The sequence below is a fragment of the Triticum urartu genome, chromosome 5A (genome assembly GCF_056163025.1).
Source record: "Triticum urartu cultivar PI428250 chromosome 5A, HENAU_Tu73, whole genome shotgun sequence".
NCBI lineage: Eukaryota > Viridiplantae > Streptophyta > Magnoliopsida > Poales > Poaceae > Triticum > Triticum urartu.
Window position 1 is genome coordinate 12802824 of NC_141877.1, and position 8609 is coordinate 12811432.

The following is an 8609-nucleotide window of genomic DNA, read 5'->3' on the forward strand; positions in this document are numbered from 1 at the left end:
TATAAGGGAAGCGGGAATGGTGTGACATGTGTAGTAGCGACATAGCACGGGTGCGGGCGGGGGGAGCAGACTATTTGGAAGAGACATCGAGTGTGTGTGGGAGAGGGGTGTGAGAGCGAGAGAAAGAGAGAGCTAGAGACGGAGAGAGAGAGGAAGAGGGGGGCGAGAGGGGTCGTTTGTGTCCATAAATGGCGTATAGATAGGGAGAAAATGTTGATGTTGTCCGAAATTGGCCTATGAACGGAGACGCAAGGGAAGCGAGTCATCGTGTGTGTGATAGGGACTTCATGAGAGATCTAGAATAGATGGTGTAGAGAACAATGTGCGAAATCGAGAACGATTATACATTAGGGAGCTATGCAAAGAATCACGACATATATGTATACAGGGAAGGAGCTGGGGCGGGTCCGCATGTGGGAGAGATAGAAAGAGGAGAGTGGTGCACAAGGAGACAAAGTGTGCTTGTTTGCAGTGGTGGTGGTGTGTGAGGTGAGTGCGCGAGAACCACATAACTAGGGAGATAGACGTTTGGGGGCGACGTTTTGTGTGTATGGGAAATATACACTCTACATAGTGCGTGTGCTTGGGCAAGAGAGATAGCGGGAGACCTAGAGAGTGAGGGAAGAGATGTGTGCATGCCCGAGAGACAAAGTGATAGAGACCTATGTTGGGGTCCGGACTTTACAACAGAGAGGGGTGTTAATGTGCTCGTGTGTTGGTGTTTGGGGGAGAGAACGACTTCTCTATGTGTGTGTGTGTGATGGTGGGGGGGTTGACTTCAGATAAAGAGTGAGGTGTCTATATTTGAGGGACTTTAGCGTAATTGAGATATTGTGCACTCATGGTTGATCAATTTGTTTCACAGTTTGTACTATGAGATACCGATACTTTTGAACATGCGTGATATACCTTGATGTACCAGAATTACAAACCTAAGATTGGAATTTTGGAATTCGACTCCATCATTAGCTTTTGTAATTCATTTAAACGGAGGTACATTTTTTAAGCCGGGATTTCGTGATTTCAAATTCATATATCAAACCTAGAGATATACACATACGGGCATGTTCAAACTTTATAATCATCCACTTTATTCATACACATACACATTTTTGCTTTTGTCATCATATTTAGGATAAACACATTTGGAATTTCATTTGAATTGGACCATATGATGGTATTTGCTTGTAGTAGCTCAATGATCCGTATTTGAATTGAATGGACAATCTAAGTTTCGAGTTGGAGAGACTGATTTTCAAAACTTGCACTTTTTTTTGCATGCAAAACAAACAAATTGTAGGCCATGATATCATAGTCGGCCGTACGAGAGCAGAATACTTATACTTTTAGGCGCCAAAAGCTTTCAGACTTCCCACTCACATCAAAATATCACGCGCTCGAAAGTTTAGCCCTGCGATATTCCTGTTTTACCCCTGCCACATGAACGGAAAAGGGCTGCTTTGGTAACTCCATTGTTTTCCCCTCTTTGCCCACAACATTCTTCCCCAGAGCCCCTCCCCTTCCCCTCCCCAACCCCCCCAACCACGGCAAGCCGCCGAATCTAGTCCTCCACCGTAGCGGTGGACCTCACACCCCGCCGGATCTACCTTCCGCACCTTGGAACCCCCAACTGCCAACTCACCACTTCACCGGAGCCGCTTCAGCGACTGGCTTGTCCACTGCTCCAGATCTCCTTGACCGCCATCATGGTCCACCGCACCGGATCTGCTTAACCGGCGCCCTCGTCCACCACAGCGTAGGCCCTTCACTGACTCCCTCGTTCGCCCCTTCGCTGGCCCTTCATACAAGCCCTCGTCTACCGCAACAGATCCGCCTCACCGAAAGCACTGTACAACGCGCCCGCTGAAGCCTTCGTCCACTGCACCGGACCCGCTCCACGGACACCATATTCAACTCCACCGGCCCTGCTTTACCGACGCCGCAGCCTCATCAGGTTATTTCGATTTGTACTCCTTCGGTTTTTACCTTTATCATGCAACTGTTCACTTACCACAGATGAGCTTTCTTGTATGTCGACAGGCGCCACAACTGTAGCACCGGAACCGCTTCAGCGACGGCGACAGCCGGCCCAAACTCAACCGCAACACGAGCACCATCGACGATCCTTAGCTATCAAGTATGACAACGATACCCATACGCCGCCGAGAATCAGGTACTATTATCCAACGGCTGGCGCCTACGTTCACTTAGCTAACATAAGCACCGCACCTTTGAATTTCTTCAGGGCATCATTCAGTTTTTCATGAGACGCGTTATTCTGCTTGCACCTGTAGGGCCATACTTCTGGCAGTGAACATGTTACATGTGCTAAATTACATACCAGTGCACATATAGTTAATATGATTTAGTTTTGTTCTGATGCCACCCGTTGGTTCCATTAGACTGCTTAATGTTCTCTATGCTTAATTACACATCAGCAAACTAGCATGTGGTTCCGTTGCTTTTTGTTTGTTTTACCCTACATTTTCCGATGCTAGCTATTACATCACTGCTCCGAGCCTCTGTTCATTACTTGTTTGTGTGTTCTTGATCTTCCCAAGTCGCATGACTAATTTGATGCTTCTATTAATTATGGAGCTGCCAACCCCATCAAGCAAAATATTTGTTCTTTTGGGGCTGGCACCTCGAACAAGCATAAAAATAGAGGGAAGCAGATATATTGTCGTGTATGCACACACCCTTCTTTCATTAGTTCAGATGAACCATTCATGATCAATTCGGACCAGTGCATGCGATTAAAATTAATTTTACCTAAATAGATGGTGCCGAATAAACTACAACAACTAGATTTGCAACCATGCAGTGGCGGATCTAGGATTTTGAACCAGGGTGGTCCAACCTAATAATATTTTTTACAACTGTGAATGTACTAATTAATTTACCAATAGCACAAGATAAATTGATCATTTTTTTCTCAAACCAGTCTCAATTTTGCAAAAAAGAATCATGCATACCTTGAAAAGTTCAAAGACTACCTGCATGTGTTCATTCTTCCACATTTGATATATGTATGCAATCATGTGATCATGATTGACATTCTGTTCTTCAATGTGACAATGATATTTATTAATTCAAAAAATGAGAACAATGTATCAATTTTTTGACCTAAACTGAAACAATTTGGTAGTAATTAGTAAAATTCTTGGAAATTACAGCTCAAGATGCCACATAGATTTATTTATTTTTGCCCCCAAACTGAAATAGTTCAGTAGTAAGTAGTAACATTCCTAGACAGAATTCAGCAATACTACATTACAATTCATAAAGGAGCATAGCAAGCCTAAATCCATAATGAGCAGTACTGGCAGGTGGAAGCACACCTAGCAATGAGTAAGAGTAAACAGAAATTGAGGAACGAGCAGAAATCTCATCAAAGGTACCTCAAATCATGCTGGGAGGGTGATGGCTGGCCTGCTGCAGCCGCAGAACGCCGGCTGCCAAGCGCCGAGCGCCGACTGCCGAGTGCGGACTAAGCTGGGCATGGTCGGGCATAGTCGCCGGCGAGGCATGGATCCAGGCGGCAAGTCAGGGCAACAAGATTGGCTGGAGCATAGAGCAGCTACGAGGGGATTTGGGGACGGGGAGCCAGTGCGCGGGATACCACGGTCCACGGGCCACGGCTGTGCGAACGAGTCGAGGTTGTGGTTGTTGGGCTTTTCGTTTCTTACCTTCTGGCCCATCCCCTGATCTCTTATGGACTATGGTATATAAGGGTCGTACCAATCCCAGGGTGGGCCGCGGCCCACCCTGTCCACCCTATAGATCCGCCACTGCAACCACGGGATGCTGACGATATCTTCAAAGAACATTGCAACAGTAGCTAGGCTTCACAACAACATATGGTAAGCCAGTGTGTTTTAGTACATGTGAAATGTAATGCGAGTGGGCTGCTTTCTTGGCTTGTGCCCTCAACGTGTAATCCTACCGAATTACAAATAGTTCAGTTGTCTGCATTGCTGTATTGCTTGATTCGAATGCTTATTTGTTGTTACGCTATACCTGAGTTGGCCAATATGTCAGTAGTGTCTGTTGTACTATCGTAAAGAAATGCATGCCTATTTCATTTGAGTCCTTAACTTTTCCTCTCAACTTCATCACAAGACAGTCTTCATAGTTTATATGAGGCCACACTGTTAAGTGCTTTCTCAGATTATTTCAACTGCTTAGATGCCTTGGCAACTTAAATATAGCGGTTGTACACTCCCTTTCAACTAGGGATGTCAACTGGGTCCCGTTTAATCCCGATTAAAGTCCACTAGTGGTATGATAGTTCAAAAGAATTTTTGTTTTTTGAGGAAAATGAACTATGGAGGTAGCAAAAACTAACTAGATGGGACTGGCGGATGTCGTTTATTTTCCACTTACATCCCTAGTTTCATCTTACCATTTTAATTTCTTTTTGGCTGATGCTGCTTCGAACCATTTAAATATAGTTTGCCATGCTCGGCAATAATTCGTCCGTCGTTTACCATGTAAGCTTATTTCCTGGATCATACGATAACTATATCTTACTGATGTCCGGCAGAAACCTTTCAGGATGCCGTTCACACTAGGACACAATGTACAACTCCAGAATCTATTTGTGGAAGCAGTGCGCCATCCATGTTACTAGATGGTAGCAGTTCAGAGGCAACACCGCCGGAGAGCAGTCTGAGCACAGATATTATAGTGCTTGAGGCTCTACTAGAGGCAGAAAGAGATGGTGTGGCTGCCATGAATGAGGTAATCTTTATCTTGAGGTTGGAAATTACGGAATTAGCGGCACGCATTATGCAAGCAACCCAAGAATTGGAGGAAGTAAGAATGTTGCATTTGAAGACGGAGGAGGTCCTGCTGTTTCTGCTATCTGAAGCCCAAGGTAATCCCGGTTCTTCTTTAGATACTAGTTGAAATTGTCATTAGATTATTGTACTTGCATGTTGTGTCATGTCTCTCAATGGATTCTGTTGCAAGACCCCCTATGTTGTCCATGTGTTGTAATGATCCGAATTTTTTAGGCGAGGTAATCCTGAGTACTTGTATGATTGACATAAGGTGAACTATTTTTCGTGTCAGCATATTGTATTGGATGAAATAACTGTTTGACTCAGAGTGTATCCAACCTACTGAATTCAAAGATCATGGCATTTCTAAATCATAATCATATATAAAGGTGGAATAAATCTTTGTTGTGGTTTTGAAGAAATAAATAACAAAACGTATAATTATCTATGGATATTCGTAATCGAATACAAATTGGATTTGAATTTAGTTTGCCAGGTCCCAGGTCAAACGTGAATGCTAATTCTCCCAAGTTTTGAACGAAGCGGCTAAACACCCACTATAATTTGTGGGCTGCCCGAAGCAAGTGTTTGCGAGATGGAAATTACTGTCTACCCCTGACACTTGACATCCTTATCGACCGGATTTACACTGCTGTCGAAAGGGGTAGACTAGTAACTTCAATCAGACGTGACACGACGGCCTCTGAGCCCATTCAGACACGGTGGGCGCCAAACGTGGGCGGCAAAACACATTTGATTCAAGCTCGTCCTAAAGACATGTGTCTCTTCCTCCATTTCCCCATTAATACACGGTGGGTGGCAAAACAAACTCTCCTCGTCCAAAATTGATGTAGGCTAATATTTTAAATAGGGGCAGATGTGTAACTTCCATCAGACATGACACAACCGCCCTACCTGTCAGCCCCGTTCATACACCATGGGCGCCAACCGTGGGCAGCAAAACACCCTCTCCTCGCCCGAAATAGTTACCGACAAATATTTGAGAGATGCGAGATTACCATCCTATCCCCAACCGACGCGATGTTCGAAATTTTAAACGGGGGATAAGTTCGTAACTTTCCCCCATTTCAGAGAAGCGTGTCCCAAAGTTTGACATCCCCACCTCCCCTCCATTTCCCCATTCATACACCATCGGCGGCACGACAACCTCCGCACTGCGGCCAGCCTCCTCCGTCCGCCACCCCATCCTCCACCTTGCCGGAGCCGCTACCCCTACCCCGTCGTCCACTGCAAGAGATGGACGTCTCTCATCCATGGCGCTGGACCAGGATCCTTTCATCGCCTCCTCTCGCTTCATCGGCGCCATCGTCCACCTTGCCGTTGCCGCTCCTACGATCGCCTCGTCCACGGCAATAGGATATATCCCCCGACCCGGCCGTCTGCCGTCTAAAGTCTTCTTCCCCACCGCCGACAGCCATCGCACCCGCAGCACCCTCAACGTATCAGCATAGGCCTACACAGCATCGCAAGAGAGGTGGTACTCTTCCATATGTGCTTAAGTTATTGATCTCACCCGGAAAATAGATCGTAATTTTTTTACTGTACTTTTCTTGTCCGTACCAAATCGTAGTGGCTAGTTGAAAGCAAACATTGGTTGCAAAGTAGCTTTCTTCGGTTTGCACCTTCAGATCCGCCATGGCACGGGCACTATACTCGTAAAGCTTATGGTTTCCCCCCTTTATATTCACTACCATCATCGTAGGTGCTTCGTGTCGTGCTAGCACTGCTCCTCAAGACCTCAACCCAAAGCTTACGTGTTGAAATATGAATCTGATATGATGCTCATATCACTAAAACAAAGAACGTTTAAGTCACCTAATGTTCCTATATTCGTTTCGAAAATCATGTGCGCCACCCACTGGTCCAGCTAGTTCAACTTTCCTGATTTTTCTCTTGGTGCTTAGGGTTTCCCCCTTTTATCTACTCTACTGTGATCTGCGTAGGTGCTTTCTGTCGTACTAGCATTACTCCACCCTTCAAGCTAAACAACACAACACTCAGAATTCGAAAGCGTAGTTGTTCAAATATGATTGTGATATGATACTGATATTAGTTAACCGACACATTTAATTGGTTAGCTAAAGGTCCCACTTGAGTTTCCAAATGCATGTCGCTACATATAGAGAGACATCATAATTGCATTTCTTTGTCACTTGTTGACCGTACTTTCTTGTCCATACCAAATCTTAGTTGTTATTTCAAAGCAAACATCGGTTGCTAACTACCCTTTGCGCGGTTTGCAGCTTCAGATCTGCCATCCCACTGCCACAGTCAACACTATACTCATCATGCTTATGTTTTCCCCATTTTATGATGACCACAATCAGCCTACGTGGTTCGTGTCGTAATAGCACTGCTCCACCCATCGAGCTAAACAAGCTTAGTTGCACAAATTCATATCTGATATTATTGCTGATATTAGTAAAACAGAGAGATGTTTAATTTATTAGCTAAATGTTCCTACTTTAGTTTCGAAATGCATGTGAGCCACATATGGAGAGACCGGAAAGAATAGTATTTCTCTGTGCGCTCTGGTTCATCATGGGTGGCCAACCGACATTGTATTGAAAGACTTGTAATATCTTCAATCTGCTTGCTCTTCTGCTCTTCTTTAAGATGATACTCTTCTCTTGTGGTCGACTGGTCAGGTCGAGTTGTTCTCCCTTAGTATATTTTGAATCTGTGAGGTCAGGTCGACTTGTTCTTCTTTACTATATGTTGAAGCTATCATCTACGAAGTTTCATCACTTCTGGATCTCTCATATTTTGAGTAGTAGGCCACATTATATTAATGCACACAACAAATTACAGCATGCATGGCATCTTTTAAAATAATTGCAGAGATAGCACAAAGGGGTTTATAGGGAGGCAGTATTGGATTAGAATCACTTCTGCATTACAAAGAAAATCTCACTTGTTTTTATGTTTTCATGCATGTCAGATATTGAACATTATCAAAATGAATATGAGAATGGGCGCACGAGAGGAATATTGCGGAACGATCCACTGACTAACAAACTTGGCATGGTGGAGGATGGCCAATCTTATTCACCCATCAAGGTGCTTGCTCTAACTTTGCAAAGTTTTATTGGTCGCACATATTTTGCAGTTGACCTCTTGCATTACTTCTACTTTGTTACACCATCTGCTTAGTTTAAGCATCATATATGAGTATATGCCATACCTATCCATTTTTTGTACCTATTCCATGTGTCGTCACACTATGTTTTTCCAATCAAATGTTGTTCTTTTGTAATAGATGTCCAAAAGGAAGAGGGTGAGTGCAGATCCTCAAGGAGTACAAACTAGTTATTAGGAAAAGGTAGTGATACCTGTTAAATCAGATAGATCAGCAGCCACAGAAAACACAGGCCCAGCTTTACCACACCTTACCCCTACTCCAGTGGCCAAACCCCTATTAGAACTGTTGGGAGCCCAGCGTCAGGTACTGTCTATGATATCAATTCAAAATTTGAACTCCTAAATTTCTGCTTGTGCCTTACCTTCTCTCTTGTATGAAAACTAATTTCAAATGAATCTCCTTGCTCAAAGGATCATACGATCTCAAAACAATAATGGGCTCTGCATTGCTCTTGTCAGTACCTCTCTCCCTTTTGCCTTGTAACGCTGTACTTAATTAATTGCTATTTGATTATGTATCATCAGTCTGCACCTGAGCTTCATTATCCTCTGTTTCTTCCAATATTATTTGATCTATATTTGCTCTTTGCAAAATGTAGAATAATGGCAACGCTTATAAAGAATTTTCTTTGGGGAATTTATTGAATTATCCTTCCATCAACA